The sequence below is a fragment of the Equus caballus genome, chromosome 14 (assembly GCF_041296265.1).
Source record: "Equus caballus isolate H_3958 breed thoroughbred chromosome 14, TB-T2T, whole genome shotgun sequence".
NCBI lineage: Eukaryota > Metazoa > Chordata > Mammalia > Perissodactyla > Equidae > Equus > Equus caballus.
The window spans coordinates 107,387,318-107,409,617 of record NC_091697.1 but is presented as its reverse complement, the minus strand read 5'-3'; the positions used below and the strand labels follow the sequence as shown (position 1 = coordinate 107,409,617).

The 22,300-nt window shown below is 46.2% G+C and overlaps 3 long non-coding RNA genes across 5 annotated transcripts; 1 reads left to right on the top strand and 2 right to left on the bottom strand.

Moving 5' to 3' along the window:
- Positions 1–249: 249 nt before the first annotated feature.
- On the bottom strand, positions 250–5,880 carry LOC138917374 (uncharacterized). Of its 2 annotated transcripts, none has more exons than XR_011425248.1 (3): positions 4,807–5,047; positions 3,693–4,572; positions 250–3,022 (listed from the first exon to the last, which is right to left on the bottom strand). It is a non-coding gene; the product is annotated as an uncharacterized lncRNA (long non-coding RNA). The 2 variants fall into 2 exon arrangements; XR_011425249.1 differs by lacking the exon at positions 250–3,022 and adding an exon at positions 5,747–5,880 and having other exon boundaries at positions 3,868–4,572.
- Positions 4,899–8,125, top strand: LOC111767925 (uncharacterized). Its single transcript, XR_002799881.2, has 2 exons — positions 4,899–5,037; positions 5,651–8,125. It is a non-coding gene; the product is annotated as an uncharacterized lncRNA (long non-coding RNA).
- A 1,252-nt stretch (positions 8,126–9,377) lies between these two features.
- LOC138917375 (uncharacterized) lies at positions 9,378–19,759 on the bottom strand. Of its 2 annotated transcripts, none has more exons than XR_011425251.1 (3): positions 19,670–19,759; positions 14,942–15,047; positions 9,378–9,499 (listed from the first exon to the last, which is right to left on the bottom strand). It is a non-coding gene; the product is annotated as an uncharacterized lncRNA (long non-coding RNA). The 2 variants fall into 2 exon arrangements; XR_011425250.1 differs by lacking the exon at positions 9,378–9,499 and adding an exon at positions 9,761–14,576.
- Positions 19,760–22,300: the final 2,541 nt, after the last annotated feature.

Genomic DNA, 22,300 nt, shown 5'->3' with positions numbered 1-22,300 from the left:
GGTTCAGGGACAAGGAGAACAACCAAGGTGTAAACTTCGGTGAGACCAAAGGAGTGACCCAAAACTCAGAACCAGCACCACAGAAATATGAGCTCCACTCAACCTGGCCTTCTGAAGCCTCCTGATGGACACTTCTCCAGCTTCTGATTATCCAGAACTCCAGGGCTATCTGTTCACCCCAGGACTAACTTGACCCCTGATTGTGAGGGGTGGGCAAGGGAGGGGTGGATTGAAATATCACACATGTTCTGAACAGTGCACAAAAATATAAGTGTACTCCTCAGTGAACTTTGGCAAAATGAACACAGCTGAGTAACAGAAACACAACGGAAGACCCGCTGTGGCCCTCCAGCTAGCACCTCCCCTCCACACGTTGTGTGACACCTGACATAGACACGGAGTTTACACCACAAACGGCATCAGGTTGTACTTCTTGTTTGGGGTTTCTTTGCCTCGGCAGCGTTGTATTTGTGAGGTCCACCCCTATTGTCGAGCGTGGTGGTGGCGCCTTGCCCCTCCTTGCTGGGACCCGACCTCCACGTGGAGATCTGCGTTACTGAAGATGGGCATTGGGGTTGTTTCTAGTTCTGGGGCGTTTTGCATGGGCTGCCAGGTATATTCGTGTCCCCGCCAGATGTCTTTTTAAAAGTCTGATGCAGGACTCACCTCTCTCCAACAAGACTGTCCACTCCAGCAACTCACAAGCCTTGTGTTCGGTTTCTTTTGGCACCAGCATTCTCGCACATGGGACGTCTGGCACAGATCTGTTTAATTCAAATGGATGTCATCTGAGGAGTCGGCGATGCCCTTGAAGAGTTCCGGAGGAGCTTCGGAACAGCTTGGGATCCATGGTTCCCGCTTCCTGCCACAACCCGGAGATGCTGGGCCCCCCGCTCTGAGTCGTGCCCCATCGGCTCTCCTCTCCCTCCAGAGTCTGTGGAAATCGGGCCTCTCCTCCCACCTCTGGGCTTCTCACGGACAGGCTCAGTGTCATCATGCTGCCGTGCGGAATCGATGGCCGAGTCCTGGGCCTGGAACTCTGAAACTTTCTCTGTTTCTTTGATTTATTCCCGTCATCTTGCCAAGCCCCATTGTCCCCCAAGTCCCCACTCTCAAAACATGAGAACATTCATTTCTTTCTTCCTTTTCAGTTTTTTAAGTATAAAAAGATGACACGAAGTATTTATTTAAACAACATATTAAAGAAAGTCTGTTTCGTGCATCTAGTTTCCTCATTTGACAGGTGGGGATAAGACCATAACACTATTTTTCATAGGATTAGGAGTGAAGGAGAAGAGTGACGTCTTTGAAATACTCATCACGCACAGGCCCTCTTCTTGAGACTCTAGTGTCATGACCCACTAAACCGGCACAGTGGCCCCGTGAAGTCATTGCTATGACTATCCTTTACCTCCTCCTCTTTTGATATAGATGGGGAAACTGAGGCACAGAGAAATCATAGTACTTCCCCAATACCATGTGACTAGTAAGATTCCAAACCCAGGGAATTTGGGCTCAGATCCCTCATTTTTAACCATGAAGCTAACCTGCCCTGCCGTTTAAACAAACACTGGCTGTCACATAATCAGAACTCAATGAATGCTCCCTAAAAGTGGAGAACAACACGTGTTATAACGTAAGAGCTAACCACGTATGGCCCAGAGGCTCGTCCTGCCAGCATTTCATGACCATGTGACCGTGTCTTACAGGCGTGGTTAATGTGCTCTGGATTTTTCTGCCTGGGCAAGGAGACACATTGACCAAGCCAAACCCGAAGGTCTAAACAATAACAGCTTCGGCCAGTGCTCTGAAGAGGAAATCTGGGAGTTAGGAGAGCTTGCAGTCAGGTACCAAATCTGCGCACAAGGTCAGGGAAGGTCTTCCTAAGAAAATGAGTCCTGAAGAAGGCGCAGGCAGGCGCCGGGCAAAGATGGGCAGGCGGCAGCCCAAACAAGGGGCAGCCTGGCGGGTCTGAGTTGGGATTCTGAACTTGATCCTAAGATGGACGGGAAATCATTCAAGACTTTACACAGGGAGGGACACGATCAGACTGGAGTTATCAGAAAGCCTATTTTGGTCAGTGCACAAAGAATGGATTGTGGAGGGGCCAGCGTAGAAGCAACGAAGAGCTGTAAAGTCTGGTCTAAATTTGGTCATGCCAGTGGGGCTCTGGGGAGGTGCAGGTGGACGTGTCAGTGCTGCAGAGGCCATGGGATGATAAGGTTCGAGAGCTGCACTGATATGTTGTATGACAAAGGTCTGTTGGAGAATGAACACAGTGCCTGGCACACAAACAGCTGGCTTATGAGATTCTTACTTTTGAATGGCAACACCTTCCACCATGTCCCTACCCCCATCTCCACCTCCAGAGCCTCCAAAGGTGAGGACTTACCTGCCTTTGCTCCACTCCCCCCTCCTGGCCTGCTTGTCTTGCTGTCACTGTCCTAAGGTGCATCCCCATGCCTAAATCTCTTAACATGCACCCTACAGAGTTCCCCTTCCTCCAGCACACTCCCCGGGCTGTTACTGAAAGGCTGGCGGCATCCTCAAAGCTGGCTCAGGGGTAGATAAGGGATGGAGCAGGACTCAGCATTTGAACTCCTAGCACTGGAGAATGTACTCCAGGCATCACCTGAGAACCCAGGCTGACAGTTTGCTAAGGCAAGTCAGCTAGACTTGGTGGATTGGTGGTGGTATCATTTAGTTACAGCATATCGTGGGTCTTAAGGACAGGCCTGTGGACATAATGACTTAGGAACTTGTTGTTTCTACAGGAAAATACATTCTGAGCTCCAAATATCTGATATAAGCAGGTGGGCATTTTCGAGGTGAGGGATGTCAAAAGTTATATTAAAAAGCAACTGTAGATTTATGATCAGACCAGAGGTGAGTGGGCATTCTCCTCCAGGTTCACTTGCGTAATTCAGTAGAGCTCGTCTCTTCATGGTCTTCCTCCAGAGTGGCATAAAGCCCTTCTCTTCTGCTTACAGGCTCTCTCCGTGCATCCTAACATCATGTGTGTCTGTAGCACAAGGGACAAGAAACAACTTTTATTTTAATACATTAAATTAAATGTGATTAGAGTCTCTCGTCCTTGACAAAGTTGGCTAATAGTTCCATATCATTTTTTTTTTCATGGCTCTCACATCCATTCTTAGGTTATACCAGACCCAGGACTAACACAATCCTGGGCAAACAGCACTGAGCCTTGATCTGTGGTGGCTGGTTCATGGTCCCCTCAGAGGCAACCTCGTGAGAGAGCCTGAGCCAAACCCCCCAGCTAAGCTGTTCTGACCTGTTGACCTACAGAAACTGGGAAATAATAAATACCATTTTTTTAAGCCACTAAGTTTTGGGGTAATTTGTTATACGCCAAAAGATAATTAATGCACGTAGCACTGTGGAAGCTGCTAAATTATGACTTTTGGCTTTAACTTTCCAAACCAAAAATCCCAGGTGGGAATACTTGCAGGTGGCAATCAAAGTTCGACTCTGAAACTCAGCAAGGCTGCTAACTGCTCCACCCACCCCCACCCTCCGCCAAGCAAGAGGGTCAGCTTTAGAGTGTTCACAACACCTGTCCCAGCCTCTACAGGACACCCACAAGGAGAATGTGCTGGTGCCCCCGGTGTGGTTGTAACACTGTAAGAGTTCAGCTCGCCATCTATACCATCGGTTTGTTTCTCTCCCACCTTTGTCAGCGAGTGGAGGTGATGCTGTCCGGAAAAGTTCTCTTCGTGGGTGTCTTTTCTTGACAGATTTTAAATGACCAGGCGTTGGAAGATCAGCAGCTAAGCGGCTTTGTGTAGTGGCAAAGTCTCCACTTGGTGTGTGTGCTTGAGGAGTACCAGTTAATGCTTCAAAAGCTAGGTATTGGAAAGATTTTACTGTTTTAAAAATGAAAAGGTGTTACCAGAACCCTTTTACCAAAAAATAGTCTTACTTGGGAACTAATACGGAGCACAGAACATAATTTTCAGGGGAACCCCAACTTCGCCTGTTTGTGGTGGTCTCGCCAGTGTCTGGAGGTCACCTTGCAAGTTACTCAACACACGTTGTTGGATGAACAGGTGAACGAATGAGACCGAAAAGAAGAGGCCCCATCTGGGGGGTGGAGTTCCATCCACGGAACATCCTCTTTCCCCTTCCCTTCCCTTCCCTTTGCCCTCTCAACTGTCACCATCGCCGAGGCACCTTTGAGGAGGCTGACTCCTTGAGAAAAACAGTTTTAAATGCAAGGATGAGGGAGACCCTCTTCAGACTACACACGGGCAGACCTGGCCCCTGTCCTTCCACTTCCTGCTCACATGGCCCTGGGAGTAGACAGTAGGCTCCTCTTTGTCCTGATTTCTTCTGCGAAATGAGATATAGCCTGAATTCCAGAGGTGTCACGAGTCTCGCTAGGCTTTGCCTTCCTTTGACACCCACCCTGAGGGAGGCAAGGCCCCACTTGTGAGGTGCTTTGAAGCCGACAAACCAGAGGCCTCAGAGTGATGTGAGCAGAGGCGCGCAGCTGGGCGGATGAGCTGAGTGACTGGCGTTCGAAGCAGCTGTCAGTGCCGAGAAGGCGGCCTGCACAGAAGGGCCAGCCAAAAATAATGAGGGAGGGGAAAGAACAAAGAGAAGAAAAGAAAAGAAAGAAAAACCAGGCAGGGCAGGGCCAGGGTCACTTGGGTTTCCTCTGGTCTCACCTCCTCCCACTCCTCCTCCACCCAGTCCTCAAACAACCCTCTCCTGCCTCCTCCAAAAGAAAAGTTAAAAGCTTTCTTTTGGAAAGACTACTTTGCTTAGACTGCCACTGTTTACCTTTGGTAGGACAGCCATTGGTGGCGAGTTCAAACACAGGAAAAGGCCTCTGGTTACAGGAAGAGCTGCAGACGCCGGGAGACTTGCTGCGATGCTGCTGGGGTGGCACCGTCCCTTCCCGGTGTGCAGCCCTGGCCTACGACGTGGTGCGGCCCTCGCCTCCAGCCTCCAGCCGCTTCTTGGACCGTGCCTCTGCTCCATCCCTCAGGCCACTGATCCTGAAGCACAAAGGTGGGGAGGGCTGGGGTGGGTGGGCAGGGAAGGGGAACAAAAAGAGGAAAAGGGGCTTACCTCACAAACAAAAACACCAGAACCTTATTTCCAGTCTAGTGTGGAAAATATAATTACAACAAGCCGCAAACTTTGGGTTTATATGTGGGGCTGAGTGGGGAGGGTTCTTATTTGTTTCCAATCATTAAAAGCAGCCTCCGTGAACTACAGAGGCCACATTTGCCAAAATGAGGCCACAACTCTGCTCTGGAAAGCTGCTTTTTCTACAGCTCTCTCCAGCACGGGGTATTTGTGAGAGGGAAGGGAAGAATCATCTTCTTGCTTTTCAAAGCACTCGCTCAGGAGACCTGCCTGCCCTGAGAAGACGCTGGCTGAACCGGGAGAGAAAGGAAGAAAATCATGCCCGGGAAACAAATGCTGTCAAACAACCAGCATCTTCTGGGTCTTCCCCATCCCCCCAATTCCTTTCCTCTAATTCCACTTCAGAAATTCCCCTGGCTTCAAGCAGCGCTCCGCTCTCTGGTCTGGCTGTTCTCAAGTTTACCATGAGCATCTCACTTCTCTCTTTCCCTGATTCTAGGGTTATTTGTGTCAAAATCTTTCTGTCTTCCAGAGAGCCCAGAGCATCCTGTCTCCTCCAGACTCTTGCCCAACCAAAATGGAAATGGGGAGCCGCTAATCTCCTCTCCAGCCACCGGGGCCATCTTACCTGACACTCGCCGTCCGTGAGCTCCTTGACACGGGATGTGCCACGTGGTGAAAAGCTGTGATTTCTTCTCCAGTGAAAATTTCCCCCCAGAACTTGAAGTTCAGCAAATTTTGGCTGCAGTATTTTAGTTGGTGTGGAACAAATCTGTGGCACAACCTTTGGGTTCTTTCAAGATTTTTTTCCTTAACTTTGGTTGTTAGCAGTTTGACTCTGACATGCCTAGGAGTGCATGTGTGTGTGTGTGTGTGTGTGTGTGTGTGTGTGTGTGTTTAAATCTGCTCTGTGTGAAGTTTACTCTGCTTCCTAAATGTGTATATTTATCCCTTTCTCCAAATTTGTAAAATTTTCATCTATTCTTTTTTTCAAATATTCTTTACTGCCCCATTTTTCTCTCTTCTCCTTCAGCAACTCCAATTGCACATATATTAGACCTTTGGATATTGTCCACAGTTCCCTGAGGGTCTGCTCATTTTTTTCAATCTCTCTTCTCTGTTCTTCATATTGGGTCATTTCTATTGAACTATTTTGAAGTTCACTGATTTTTTTCTCCTGTTCTCTCTATTCTCCTATCAAGCTCAATCAGTAAGTTTTTTTAGATATCATAATTTTCATTGGTTCATTTTTTAAAAAACAGTTTTTTAGAATCACTTTCTGATCTATCACTACACCTCATCAGTAAGTTTTTTTAGATATCATAATTTTCATTGGTTCATTTTTTAAAAAACAGTTTTTTAGAATCACTTTCTGATCTATCACTACACCTCATCTATGAAATATCCATATGAAGAAGGGTGGGATGCTTTTCTTAGTCCTATTTTATATCTAGAGGAACCAAGGAGTTGAGGGGGTAAGCAGATTTGTCAAGACCAGAGAGGCAGTAATAAATAGAGCCAAGATATATAATATATAGCATGTAAGATGGTGGAGGATGATGGAGAAAAGAGAAGGACAGGAGGAGATTAAGAAGCATGGGAAGGAGGGGGAGTTTGCAGTTTCAAATAGTGTGTTTAGGGAAAGCCTCATTGAGAAGGTAAGCGTGGAGAAAACATTGAAAAACGCAAGAGAAGGGGAGAGGCTTTCATTCAGTGGGAAGAGCAAGTGCCCCTAGTAGGATGTGATGTTATGTTTGCATGTTATCTATGGATCACTGGATCTGCCATTATATTTTTATGAGTTGGTGGGGCACAAGTTTATCATACTGAATCCCAAAGGTCAAAAGTAGTCATGACTTAAAATTATCTTATGAACTATTGCATGTCATATCAGATTGGGTCCTTTGAAAGGATTTGATAAGTGCTACATAATAAGTTTGGTTCTGTAGGATATAGTCCATCCTTGTCATATGTAAAGTGCTTTACAGAGACTAAGAAATTCATAAACATGAAGTAGAAATAGAAGACTATGAAAAACTTCCTTTCCTCTGATGAATACACAAATTGTAATGTCTACTCCCAGTAAGTGATGACTAGGAAATTTGCACCAACTTTCCCGCCAAGGAAACCTAAAGAACTGGATAAAATATTAAAAATACCTTCTTAAAAGCACCAAAATGTTAACAAGGTCATGAGGAGTTTCAAAGACAAAATATAGAAGAGGAGACCCAGAGAAAAAGACTGATATTCAAATTTGATTTTGCCCCAAGGCCATTTGCCAATCCTAAAGAAACAGCTGCAAAACTGGGCTGTTCTCTTGACAAATGCCTGGGGCTGGATGGGAGGTAACAGGCAAGACCTACAACCCAACAGAGGTGAGGATTCTAATGGACCCCCCACTTTAACTGGGACCCTAAAGACTTGCAGCTTCACGGAAGGTGACTGACGAGTAGATCAATGCCTGGAAAGGATGTCCTTCTAATTCTGTGTCGTCCAGGTGCTCCGGGGAACCTCCAGCCTTTACTTGGTTTGAGATGGATCCAGACAGGAGCCCCTCAGGTGTCTGGCAGAGGCAAAAGAAAATCCTCTCTGGAAGAAGACACTCTCATGCTAAACCTCAAATTATTCTTTAGAGATAATTTTTAAAATACAATGTCCAACACACCGTCAAAAATTGCCAGTCATACAGGGAAACAAACACATAGAGCAAGAACCAGGAGAGACAATAGATAATTTGAATAAGCCCATGGGCACTGGAGATAGTGTCTGTTGGCATTATTAGCCACAGACCAAAAAACCACCTTGCTTCTTCACTTGGTGTGAAGAAGAGAGACGGAGACTCTGTGTTTGAAGAGGAGAGAACCAAAGGCAATGTTTTAAGATATAACAGCTGAGATTATTCAGAACAAATGAAAGACATCAACCCATTGATTCAAGAAGCCTAATAGATTCTATGCAGTATATCCATATAGCACGCCCACACACATCATAGTAAAACCATAGGAAGCCAAGGAAACTGAACTGCGTCTATGCCATATATTAAAAATAAATATATTATATATATATATGTATCAATAATGAAAATGAATAAAGACTTTTTTAAAATGAGAGAGCTTGGGAAATTCTAAAACATGTGTTTCAGGATGAACTAAAATGATCCAAATAGAAAGTCTGAAACGCAGGAAAAATGAAGAGCAGAAAAACAATGTCTTGTGGAACTTAAAAATTAGATAGAGTTTAAAATTTTGACAACTACAGCAAATGAGTTAGAATGTGGCTGAATGGGTTAAAGTGTTCTTATCTTTCCGAATTGTGTAGGCCAATGATAAAGATTAGCATTTATATTAGATCTGGATATGTTAACAATGTAAGGTTAAAAATAAAATAATAAATAGCAAAAACATAGTTTTTAAGCTAACCACTAGAAGAAGAGATAATCAGTGTAAATCTTCCAAAATAGTAAAGGGGAAAAAATAATGATAAGCAAATCTTAGTCAATCCAGAAGAAGTCAGGAAACAAAAGAAAAAGAATCATGCACGAGGTAGGACACGTCGAAATCATGAAATAAGATGACAGATTTGAACTCAAATGTATCGGTAATTACATTAAATAGAAAAGGACCAGCCTGACTATGAGTGGCCAAGTGCACATCGGGGGGCTGCAAGGAATTTTAGAGGGTACTGGGCCGAGGGTGCGAGGCCTGAGTACACGTGCTGTAGTAGTGGTCAGCTAACCATGGACTTCTCAGCAGTTCCCCCAGGAAATGAAGACATTAGGTTGGATAATGAGTGAGCCTCATTCAGCCCTTATAGACACAGAAACTGCTCTCATGACCCCTTCTCAGAGGTCCAGGTCTTAAGATAGCCTCTTGTTGCTAAGGGCTGTCATGTTCCCAGAAGGAAGGGGCGCCCTCTGCTGAGATTTAAATTGAATTCTCTTAGCCTCTGTCGGCTACAGGGCAAGACACGTGAGATGGCACAGGGAAATGGTGTGTGTTAACAGGCGGCCGCCACAGTTAAGGGTAGAGTAGACACCCCATTAAACGACTGCTCATCTTGCAGGATCTCCAACAACGATTGACTTGAGTTGGCAAATGAAAAATGCAACTCATTGGTCTCTAAAGAAGGATGGGCAGAACTTCCAAAGCTATTTAGATTTATCAACATTTAATATACCTCATGACACTGGTGCCCTCACTTAGTCCATACGTAGGATAGTCACAGGTCACAAACAGAGCTGGCGAGATCCTGAGGGAAAACTGGTAATTTCACACCGGGAAATGGTTGACCCTCATTCCTTCACTGGCTTTCAGTGTCTTGTGGCATAATACAGCTTGTATGTTGCCAGCTGACAATTTGGACACTTGGCTTAAAAAGATCCCTGCCAAGAAAATTACAAACTGAATAGAATATTAATAGTGCAAGCTCAAGCAAAGAACAAGAAAATGGCAACACTGACATTTCCCTACTCCTTCAGCCATATCACAAAGTAAAAACGATAGTCTAATCAGATCTGCAAAGAAGCTGCCGGAAATACTAAACACTATCAAGCTTTTTGAAGTATAGATTTGTACTCTGGGTCATCAACGCAAACCTCAGCTGATAGCTGATATCAGTTCATGATAGAATGGGGCCATCATAATTTGCAGGAACCTTAAAATGTTTATTTTAAAAAAGGTTTATTACATTTTTTTCCATCCTTTTAAAATGTCTTTTGTATGTGTTTTATAACGAACTAACACAGCTTGTGTGAATAATTAGTAAACAAACCATCAAATAGACAGACAAACAAGCAAACAAATAAATCTGGAGACCCCAGGCCTAGTTAAAAACCAGATCCCTCAGGTGACCTTGAGGTGACATGAATCCTGGAGCTCCCCAGGAACTGAGCAGCTGCAAGTCCTTGGACCGGAAGGCGTGACCACTGTGGTGTCGTGACTGAGGTCAGACAGACTCCAGTTCCAGTCGGTGCCTCTCCAGGCAAGTGGAACACATCTAGCCGTCGCTGGGTGGTCAGGTGGAGCTATTTCAGTCCCACTTCTCTGGCTGGAGCTGCTGTCCCAGCACCCGTGTCACTCAGGCAAGCTGGTCTGCCGCCATGCATGGAGATCGCTCGGCCCCCATTTCCAAAGGAACTTGACAGAGCCCATCTTCCACGTCCCGTGACTCTACCTTTCCGAACCTTTGCTATTTTTAACTTTAAAAGGAGACTTTTTCTTTAATTTATGAGTATGTGTGATACTGTGATTTATAATAAGAAATGCATATATATTTCGGCTTCATTCACTGTTTCTGACAGAGCTCCTAAAACTCTTGGAATCTCTTAAGTGACGAGAGCACAAGGTTCTTTTGTTATGTTAATGAGATGACTTTTGGATGGCACCTAAGGACTGGACCTGATTGTCACCCCCAGGAGGGGAGAGGGGCTGGAGGTTGAATCAATAGCCAATGGTAAAGGCTTTAGTTAATCATGCCTAGGTAATGGAGCCTCCGTAAAAACCCTGACGGCCTGGCTTCAGAGAGCTCCCGGGAGAGGGGCGCCTGGAGAGGGCCCTTTGCCCAGACCTTGTCCTGTAGCTCTCCCATCCGGCTATTCCAGAGTTAAACCCTGTTACAGTAAACTAGTAATCTGGTGAGTACACTGGTTTCCTGAGTTCTGTGAGCTGCTCTAGCAAATTAGCCAACCCCGAAGAGGGGTGGTGGGCACCTCTGATCTATGGCAGTTTGGTCAGAAGCACAGGTGACAACCTGGACTTGCACCTGGTGCCTGAAAAGGACAGACAGAGCGCAGTCTTGTAGGACTGAGCCCTTGCCCTGTGGGATGTGACGCCATCTCCAGGTAAACAGTGTCAGAACTGAGTTGAATTGTAGGACACCCAGCTGCTGTCCAGAGAATCGCTTGGTGACGTGTAGAAACCCTCCACACAGATTGGAGTTGGGGGCTAAACCCTTTAGTATGACATGGATTTTTTAATGTTTTATGTCCCTTTTGCATCACCATTTCTGTCTTTGCAGTAGAGCAGGGAGAAATATTCCTGTGATTGCTCTGCTATCTCCACTCAAAATCTCTGGACCTTCGTGGGAAAAGTCAACCAGCCGAAGCCTCCACGGGCTCGCTGAGCTTCACGGGCACCACAGCAAGGTGCTGCTGCGCCAGGTCCCCTGCGGAGGACGCGGGGCTCACTCCGCTTCTCCACATCGAGCTCTGGGATTTTATTTGCTTTGTTTGTCTATGTGTGTAAAGTTGCTTGTGTATTTATTAAGCTTATTTATTTATTAAGTCACCTGGGGATACAAATATAATACCATCTCTTCTGTGTTTCAAACGAAGTCAGCTCTGCTGCAATATCGGCGTGTCGTGGTGCCTTCAAGACCCATGCGCTCTCCGTGGACCATCCAAGAACCTCAGGGGTTGTTTGGTGCAAAATAGCCATGCCTCCCTGCATGGTCCTGGTTCTTCTCTCCCCAACAGATGTTTCCCTCCAGATCGCTCCAGCCATCCAGTGTCCGGTTACGCAGCCAATGAGTGGTGAGCATGGGCTACGTGACCCAGTTCTGGCCAATTAGACATGGGATCGGGGCCAACAGGGAGACTTCTGGGAAGGATTTCCTCACTTTAATAAAAGCCCCCTTGTGTTTCCTTGGATGTTGAAGATGTCTGCATGTGACTCTGGGGCTGCCAGAGGTGTACATCCATTCACCTTGAGAGCAGAGTGGGAAGGGAGAAGCGCCAGATCCTCAGGCCACCACCCAGCCAGTGTATCAACACCCCTGCCTCCCAGCCGTGAACTGGTTGCTCTGTGAGATGACACATTTCTTTATTCTTTACACCACTTTGAGTTGAGGTTCCTGTTACTTGAACACTGAAGCATCCTAGCTGGGAACACCTGCTTCCAAACGGCCCAGCAGCGAGGATGGGACATCTAGGCCAGTGCCGGACATGGGAATACAACGCAAGCCACAAGTATGGGCCACATGTGTCATTTAATTGTTTCTTAGTAGCCACATTAAGATGAAATTAATTTCAATAATATATATTTAACCTAATACATGCAAAATATTATCATTTTGACATGTAATCAATGTAAAAATTGCTGAGATATTTTATAATCTTTTTTTAATATGTCTTCAAAATCCAGTGTGCATTTTGCACCTGCAGTGCATATCTCTATTCAGACCAGCCACATTTCAAGAGCTCAAAGCCGTGTGTGGTTAGTGGCTGCTGATCTAGACAGTTCTCTGGCGGGCTGCTTTGGGGCCTGGGTTGCCCGTCTCCCTGCGGCTTTCAGGGTTGGACGTGGGCCAGGTGGGGCCCTCTGCTGGGGCTCCGAAGACAAGCATTTTGGTTGAGCCCCTTATGCCTGGAGAGTTGGGGGTGCACTCAAGCGTTGGCCACATGCTGCACTGGACCAGCTCTCTGCGCAGGGACATCCAGGCCTGGTTTGCAGCCCAGGTCACCAGCCAGGCCCTCACCCCTCCTTGGGGGTTATCCTGAGAGCGTCCTCCATGTCTCTTCCCGCTGGTGTACTTCAATCAGATCCACATTGAACTTGAAAATAGAAGAGATCTTATCTCTCTCTTCCCAGAAGGCATCTTCACCTCCATCCCTACAAATTTTTGACTCTTTATGGATCACCTCTGCATAACAAGGGCCAGTGAGATGAGCAGTAAACATTTTTTTTAAGACCATAAATGCCATTTACCTCCCAAGATGTCAGGTGGCTACTCACCTCCTGTTTGATCGTTGAGAGGGGACACTTAAGACCCAGGCAGGGAAAGAAGTCAGTAGCTACTTTTAAAAGGAAGCTTTTCTGGCTCAAGTTCCATCTAACCAGCTAAAAAAACAAAACCAAAAGACCCCACAAAAACAAACAAACAAAAACTTTCATATTTTCTCTCAGTTAGGGATTTGAAAGAGTGAGTAAGTAGACGTAGTGGGTGCCTGGTGAAGTGTAACTTTATTGTTTTTATAATAGCTGAAAAGCTATTGCTGATTGCTTCCAGAAAGGCACCCCTGTCGTGGCAGTAACAGAGGCAAGGGCAGGGAAAGATGAGGCCTGCTGGAGGAGTGAACAAGTTCCACAGTTCTTTCTCCATGAGATGTTTAGAAGCAAGCCTGGCCCTTTGGGCTGAGTAGGCTCCAGGGGTATTTTTGGACAGTTCCAAGGTCAGAATGAGGGGAGGTCTAGAGAGGGATGTCGGGTATTCTCTGAATTAGCGCTGGTTAGGTTGGGGAGGGGTGAGGTGGGCTCAAATGATTATTCTGAACACTCAAACTGAGTCTTAACCTCGTTTGTACACGTGGTAGACCATAGCAGGTACAGCAGATTAAACACACCAGTTATCGGCGGTCTGGAAGTGCTGACACTGGCTTTAACGGCAACCACAATTTCAGGTCTCCTTCTACGTGGAATGTGCACAACTAGGACGGACTATGACAATGGTTCTCAAATTTTCCAGTTTTTAGAATCACCTGCAAGCTTTTAAAAATCCCAGTGCCCAGGCTGTGGTCCAGACCAACTCAACCAGCATCTCTGCAGAAGGGACCCGGGCACCAGCATTTCCAAAGGTCCCCAGATGATCGCTACGTGCAGTCAGGTTTGAGAACAAGTGGGTTGTGAAATTAATGATGTTCGTTGTTAACAAATACTTTAAAACATGTAATACCTAAGTAGTTTAATGAAGGCTGTCCGGGTGAAGTTGATGTCAACTGTGCTCAACAATCCTTCTCCCGTCTTCTTTTCCAACAGAGCCCTCGTTTTGCTCAGTGTCCTCTGAGTGGCCGTGTGCTTCAAAGAATAAATCACGATTGGCCTTTCCTTTGTGGTCAAGGTGGAAGGTTTGGGGGCTACACGTCGTGAACGAGGATGGTATCCCTCAGTGTACTTGCTGAGGCCTGACGTTTGGAAAAAGCCAGTAATACTCTCGCAGCGGAAGCAGAGGAGAAGGTTGAGAGAAGGAAGTGCCTCCTTGTTCAATGCAGGTGGAAAGATGCCAATAACGAGTGGGTTCTGTCCAGTGTGATGATAATGGACGTAAGAACCAGTCATGACGTTGCACACATGGTTCTGAGAAGGGCATGTGCTCCCAGAGAGTGACTTGTTACTCTGTTAGCTTTGTCCTCTCCTCCCCTAGTCTGCTGTCTGGGGTGGCTAGTAACATTCCTTCAACAGGAGAGCTGCTTGAAATTCCTGCCTCTTAGAGTGAGGCTGGCTGGCTGCTTCTGCCCGCAGGGTGAACCAATTACCAGGCAGCGAAAACGTGCCCAGAGGGGCAGCTTCCTGAGGAGAAGGCACTGAAAGCCCAGCCCAGCACGTAGGACAGGCAGCTCCCGGGGTCTGCGTTTGCCTCTGGGATGCATTTCTAAAGGACTGCAGCTCTGGAAGGCTGGCCTTCCCTGCCCAGCCCGGCCTGCGGGAGGCTTCTGTGGGCATTCTTCCGCAAGCAGGCAAAGAGTCCTGGCAAGGGACAAGTTGTTTAAACATAAGGCAGTCTTTAAAAGATAACAGGGAAAGCCATCCTAGAAACACGTACACATGAGTTATGCCGAGTTATCATGTGATCTGTAAGAGAGCCTGTGATGGGGTCTTTTCTCAGCTCCTCTCTGGATTGCTGTAGGAACCAGACATCTCCCACCAGGACAGGTTCCACTTCCAGCAATGTCTGAGGAGCCCTCCTGCACATAACAGCTACAAGCTAGACAGAAAACTAAAAACCCTGCAAGCACTGAAGAGCAAGTAAAAGCAGGCAGATACTAAGAGGGTGTGAAATCTAGAAGCTGGGCATGGCACTGGGTGAGGGTCCTGTTTTCCTTTTGTTTTACCTCTTTTAGCCTGAGGGCTGACCCGGGCCACACTCTGTAGGTCATAGAAAGCCATACTCTTATTGCTTGAAGATCCTGGGGGCTGAGTTCAGGGCCGTCACAAGAGCTGGAAAAGGAGGGGAGAAATTCCAAAAAGAACAGAGTCAGGGAAGAGGAGCCCCCAGATCTGCTTATAAGCTCTACTCAGGCTTCTGGCTGATCCCGAGCTGTTCACACGCAGGGCAAGCTCCACGCAGCCCAGCGGAGGCTGAACCGCCGAACTGCTGTTTCAGACTTTGGGTCTTCTGCTTTAAAAAAAAATCGATATTCTTTGGAGGAACATGACAAAATCAAGAATATCTATAACATATTGCTCATAACGTCAAGGATACAATAAAAAATTACCTCACGTACAAAGAAACAAGAAAATATGACCCACATTCAAGAGAAAAAGGCAATCGAGGAAGACGAACCCTGAGATAAGGCAGCAGAATAGAGCAGACACGGGCTTTTCAGTAGATCCCGTAACTACGCTCGAAGGCCTAAAGAGAGCTGTGCTCCCACCAGGAGAAGCAGCCAACCTCAGCAGTCCTACGTGCACCACACATTGATGGACCCAGAAAATTCTGAAGATGTTTAAAGCACACAAGAGTTAAAGGGAATCTCACAATTTCTTGTTATAATCCTATTTAGCTCTTGTGTATCAACTTTCGCTTGTATTGAAAAATCTTGTTCCAATCAAGGGAAGACGTTAGATCAGCTGATCTGATGAGTCCGTTTTGAGGGAGACATCAAAATATAGAACAGCTGAACTGCAGCAATGTGCAAGGACTTGTTTTTATTGATCAAGAGCGTAGGACAGATAACCCCGATCTTCACCATATTCTTCACTCCATCCTTCTGAAAGAGGAAGAGGAGGGGGAGGCGGAGGAAGGGAAGGAAAGAAATGGAGAAGGAAGATAAAAACAGTAAGAACAGCAAGGACAGGGTTTCACCTCCACCCCCCTGGTTATTATAATTGTCAACAACGAAGGCATAGACGTCGTAACTATTAACTCAGGAATAGAACCAGAGACAAATGCCGTGAGAAGGTCTATTGTACACGTTACCTGAATTATTTTTAAAGTTGAAAGTGTAATCATTTTCTTTAGGTCATGTCCAAATGTCAGGTGTGCATCCCAACATTAACCACTACTGAGCCCTATTTGCGATATGTGCAGTTCCAATTTTTCTTGATAAAACTATATGCCGCTAATTATTAGAAAGGAAAACAGCTTCTTGGAGTGGGAATAGTGAGAGAATTCCGTCTTTAAACTATCTCCCCTAGAGCCAGCCCCAATGGCCTAGTGGTTAAAAGTTCAGCATGCTCCACTTCAGCGGCCTGGGTTCGGTTCCCGAGTGCAGAACCACAACACTCGTCTGTCAGTAGCCATGCTGTGGCAGCATCCCACATAGAAGAACTAGAAGGACTTACATCTAGAAAATACAACTACGGTCTGTGGCTTTGAGGAGGAAAAAGACAAAGAGAGAGAGAGGAGGATTGGCAACAGATGTTAGCTCAGGGCGAATCTTTCCCAGAAGAAAAAAACAAAAAAAACTATCTCCCCAATTAACACTGGTAAGCCTCAGACATTATGGCAGATTTCGTGGTGTTTTCTGGAGCTATCTTTTGAGGGTGTCTTTTTAGTCAGTTGTGATGGCCATTATTCCGTGTGGTCAGTTCATTCACTTAACTGAGTTGGGATCTAGCTATGAATTTAGCTAGCACTTCTCAAATAAGGGTCCTGCAGAACACTGCTTTGTAAGAGGTAAAGCATAAGTCACAACGAAAGGGTTCAATGATCAAATACTTTGGAGAAATACTGAGTTAAACAGATTTTTTCTTTTTTCTGCAATGCCTTTCAGAGCCTTCAATGTGGGAATGTGCATTGTGAGGGTGACAGGGTCAGGTGGCACAAAGCCTGTCAATCACCTGTGGACCAGGGGGCTGTGGATGGGGTAAGGACTCTGAGGTTCATTCAGAGGCAGAAGCTCGAGCATTCAGTCAACAATCATTAACCATGCAGCTGCTACGTGCTAACCTAGTCACTTATAACCATGGGGTAGATAAGATTTCTATCAGAGAAATTACCAGTTAGCTGGAGAAACAAACACAACCAAGTACATAAACAAGTAATAATAAACAAATAATATAATTACAAGTAGCGTGACGAAGAAAAGAACCTGTAGAGAAGGAAGTGCAGGATGGTGGGCTCATCGACAAGGCTGTCGGGAAAGGTCTCTCGGGGTCTGATCTACAGCCTGGGACCTGAACGAGGAAGACACAGCACATGAGGAGCCAAAGGCAGAGCCTCCAAGGTGGAGGCAGCAACTTGCACGGAGGTCGTCAGGCAGGAAGCCGTTCCCTGTGTTCAAGCCCCTGAGAGGGGACCGTGGGGCTGCACGTGGACCGCCATGTAGAAGATGGAATGCGTTAAAACGAGGAAAATGACCATTACAGTGAGAAGATGAGAGCTGAGTCTCCTTGCCTGCCACGCAGGGGACACGCACCAGTGGAGGGATCCCTCGAGTTTCTGCGGTGGGAATGTAAAACGGCACCACTGCTCGGAAAACTGTTGGACGCTTTCTCGCCAAGGGAAACGTTCACCTGCGGCGTGAGCCAGCCGCTCTGCTCCTCGGCGTTTCCCAAAGAGAAGCTGAGGCGCTTCTGCACACAAAGAACTGTGAACAACGTTCATCGTAGCTTTACACGTAACACCTCGAAACTGAAAACAACCCAAATGTCCACCCACAGGTAAATGGATGAAAAAATGTGGGTACATCCATACAGTAGGATAATACTCGATAATAAAAGGAGCTACTAATACACGGAATAAAAATAAATCAAAGGCAAATAGATTGGAAAGGAAGGAGTAAATCTGTCTTCTTTTGTAGAAAACATAGCTGTATACATAGAAAATCCTAAGAAATCTGCAAACTAATAATAAGTGAATTTAGTAAGGCTACACAATATAAGGTACAAAAACACATCAGTGCTTATATATATTACAATGAAGAATTGGATAATGAAACTTTTAAAATTCAATTTACAAGAGCATCTAAAAACATGCAAGATGTTGGGATAAATTTGACAACATATGTAAAGTGCCTCTACACTGAAACCTAGAAAACATTGCTAGGAGAAATTAAAGTCCTAAATAAACGGAATGATATGCCACACTCAATACTGCAAGACTCTACATGGTTAAGACATGGATTCTCCCAAAATTGATATATACATTCAATGCAATTCCTATCAAACTCCCAGCAGGAGTTTCTTGGGGCTTTTTTTTTTTTTTACTAGAAATTGACAAGCTGATTCTGTAATTTATTTAGGAATACAAAAAATCTAGATGAGTCAAAACGATTTTGAAAAATAACTCAGCTGGAAGATTCGCACTGCCTTATTTCCAGACTCACTATAAAGCCTCAGTGATCAAGGCCGTCAGCGGAACCACAGGCATATGGATCAGTGAGAGTCCAGACAGAGGCCTCACATTGATGGCACACAGATTTTTTTAAAAAGGTACTGTGGCAATTTGATGGGAAAAGGGTAATCTTTTTAACAAATGGTGCTGCAAAAATTGGATGTCTCTAGACAAAAAATGAACCTTGACTCTAACCTCACGTGATACACAAAAATTAACTCAAAACGGATCATAGATGTAAATTTAAGAGCTAAACCTATAAAACACAGGAGTAAGTCTTTGCAACCTTGAGTAAGCAAAGATTTCTTAGATAGGACACAAAAAACAAAGCATAAGAGAAAAATGTATTAAACTGGACTTCATCAAAATTAAAACTGTATGTTCTTTGGGAAATACCAGTAAGAAAGTGGAAAGACAAGTCACAGACTGGGAGAAAACGTTCATGATGCACATACTTGGTGAAGAAGCAGAATTTATAAATAACTACGACAACTCAACAATGAAAAGACAATCAGTTAAAATGGGCAGATCTGAGTAGTCACTTCACAAAAGAAGACCTATGAATGGCAAATGAGCACATGAAAAGATGCTCAACACCACTGATCATCAGGGAAATGCAAATAAAACTACAATGAGATACAATAACCCTCTAGAATGGCTCAAATAAAGAAGACTGAAAATATCGTGTGTCGGTAAGGACCTGGAACAACTAACCCTCTGATATACTGTGGGTGGGTGCATTTTATTATATGCAAATTTGACCTCAATAAAGCTTTAAAAAAAGAGTTAAGCCAATGAATTTTCAAAACAGTGGGAAATGATTTACAAGAACAGTGAAAAAAAAAAAAAAAACCCCAAAGATTAGTAAGGAGTAACTGCTAATGTTTATAGAGGCAGTATGCTAAATCTTTGCTATATATATCTCCTTATTCAGTCTTGACAAAGAGCCTGTGAGGCAGGTATAATTACTGTCCCCATGTTAGAGCTGGGCAAACTGAAGCTTCTCGGGATTCGGTGGGGAAGGTAGGCAGGCTGATGACCGCAGCTAAACTCCCAGGCAGTGAGCAAAAGAAGCTGAGTTGCCACCTTGCAGGCGTCTTTAAGGCTGCTCATAAAATTGGGTGAACAGAAAGAAAACATACCAAATTTCCTTTGAGCCTAGCTCCAGTCTTATACAGAGCACTGCAGGTGGTAAGATCTTTACGGAATTAAGTTGGTTTGAAAGGGCTTAGGCTCTGGCTGCACAACACACCAGCCTCGTAACCGTGCGGAAACGCCTTACCCTTGGTTTCCTCAGCTGGGAATGGAGGTCTAATCCCTGTCTTCTCTATCGCCAGAGTCTACTGTGAGAACGAAACAGCACATTGGAAAGTGCTTTGTAAACACACAGCCCTAAACAGTTGCAAAATCATCTGAATAAGCAAGAAAGTCACATTGCAGTCTTGAGTCCAGAATAAACTCGTGATTCTCTTTGGCTTGGGTTTTGACTATTCATACACATATCCCCATTGACATTCGTCCCACACGCCCAAAGAAAACCCCAGCTCCATGTAAATTGTTCAGAAAGTGAGAAATATTTATCCTAATTAGCCCTTGATGTTTGAGAGTAATCAAAACATGCTCCCATCATACCAGAGTCTGGGTGCAAATACAGGAGGAGTCTGGGTCTCGTTAACCAGAAGACTGTCCCTTTGAGCACAGAAGTTAGTGGCAGCTACAAGGAACCAAGTAGGAGGCAGATTAAGTGGATTCTGCGAAAATTCAAATTCGATCCACTGCTCTCCCCTAATGCAATTCCACCTCCAGTTCTGCCAGGCTCAGCTCTATAAATCTCTGACTTGCTTTGTCTATTCCATCTCTGGATCTGGCTGTCATGTCCTCTGTGTGCCTTAAGGTAGGGACAACAGTCCATTTTCACCACTAAGAGCATCCAGCAATTACATGGACATTTATGGCAGCAAAAGAAAGTCAGCCTTGAGTTAATGTCTTCATTTCATCAAATTTTGAAAAATAAAATGAGGTGTGAGTTACATCTGCCAGCAAGGAGCCACTACAGCGAGTCAGGGCTAAGAAACATTCTGATCCAGCCTCTAGGGTGTGTGTGAGTATGTGTGTGTGTGTGCTCAGAGGGAGCATAATGACATCGTCATCCAGTAGGTTTGCAAGAGCCAGGGCAGAGTCTTATTCTTGGCGCTCCCATTGACACCAATACCAGCACAGCACGCAGGCTCCTGGCGTGGGAGACCTCACCCCGTCTACAGGTGAGACAACTGATGCTCATGAAGAGTCTGAGTGGTTTGCCCAAAGTCACACATCTCAGTGGCAAAACCCAAGTGCTCCTCTGTCTCCAGATTCAGCTCCAGGGCTCTTTGCCCTCTGCTGGCCTCCTCCATATCCTGCCTTTGTAGAAATGGGGAGGAAAATGAAGACGAAAATCTAAGAAAGCAAGAGAGGAGCCTGAGAGAATGGAATGGGGGAGGAATAGCAACTCTTTTAAAGGGGCAGCAATTTGGGGGCGCCCCTTTGAGTGGCTGTGAGGTTGAGGAAGCACCCTGCCGAAATGCACAATGAGGAGTGGAAGCAGGTGGGGGGGAGGGGAAAGGAACGGCTGGGCTGGGCTTCTGTGGCATGAGTGGGCACGGGCAACAGGGGAGGCGAAGGGACAGAGCAGCTCAGGCTGCAGAGTCCTGGCAGGACTGCAAGGGTCCCTGCTCACCCGAAGAACCAGTGGCAGCCACATGCTGGCCTTTCCATGTTTTCACTTCCTCCTACAGCCTCAGGGCCAGGCCAGGGCTGAGCCCCAGGAGCCCAGGCAGAATCCAAAGGATTTCCCTTTTAAGTCCGCAGAATGTGGGGACTGTCACGTTGAGCCCCTTTGTTTTCTCCGGGCGGTGGACCCGCCCACAGGCAGCCTGCACGGGGACATGTGCCATCCGAGCTGCCGGCTTTGATGTGATGGAGTGGCATCCACTGGGGACCTGCCCACATCACCTCTGGAAAAACTAGAAGGCAATTTCTAATGTTTTCAAAATACTGGGACGCAGTGACGTGAGCTCTGCGAGCCGAGAAGACGAAAGAAAGGTTTCCTGGGCTCTCAAGGTCTGGTAGTAACACTCCTTTATTCAGAGAACAGTAGCATGGCGACAGGACCCACGGGCAGTGAAGAGCTGCAAACACGGGCTGAGGGTAGGGCTAAGTTTAAAGCATAGATATGTGAGTTATCTCTTTGCAAGACAAAGGAAAGATTATGTAAAAATCATTAAAATGGTATCAGTGCAGGTGGGGTCTGGTTATTGGGTGGTCCTATATCTTTAGATAAGAATCAGATCGGATCAGGTCAGGCGTCCTATGCTTCCCGGAGGTTGGTATAGATGGGCATGTAGGGCAGGACGCCTTGGGTTCCTCCCTGGGGCAGCCTTGGTCCTCATCAGCAGGTCTTAGTGGTGTCAGCCCAGTTTTCACAGGGGATTCACGGCCGGCCTGTGTGCCTGTCACAGGCCTCGTTGTGACCTGCCTGTGAGACTCAAAGCGCAGGCAGCGGCCTCTCTTCGCTCCGCCAATCATACGAAAAGTCTCCTCTACAACTTGTGGAATCCCCCCCCGGGCACCTAGAAGCTGACACTCCTGAGTCCTCCATTAGGTTCCCGGGAGCGGTTTCCAGACAGGCCACTCAGGCGGTGAAGCTGGCTCTCCAGCTGTCCCCTGGCTGATCTGGGTCTGACTGGAGGTGATGGAATGGATGCCTGTGCTGCGGACACCTGAGGAAGCGCGTGCGTTGAAGTGGAGTAGGGCCACACCTCTGACCCCTTCAGGTGGGCTCCCATCGTGTGCAACTCACAGGCTGAGGAAGAGCCGGCCCTCTGAAGGCCCTGGTGCTGGCATGGAGAGGAGGCGGGGAGGACTGTGGCTTGCA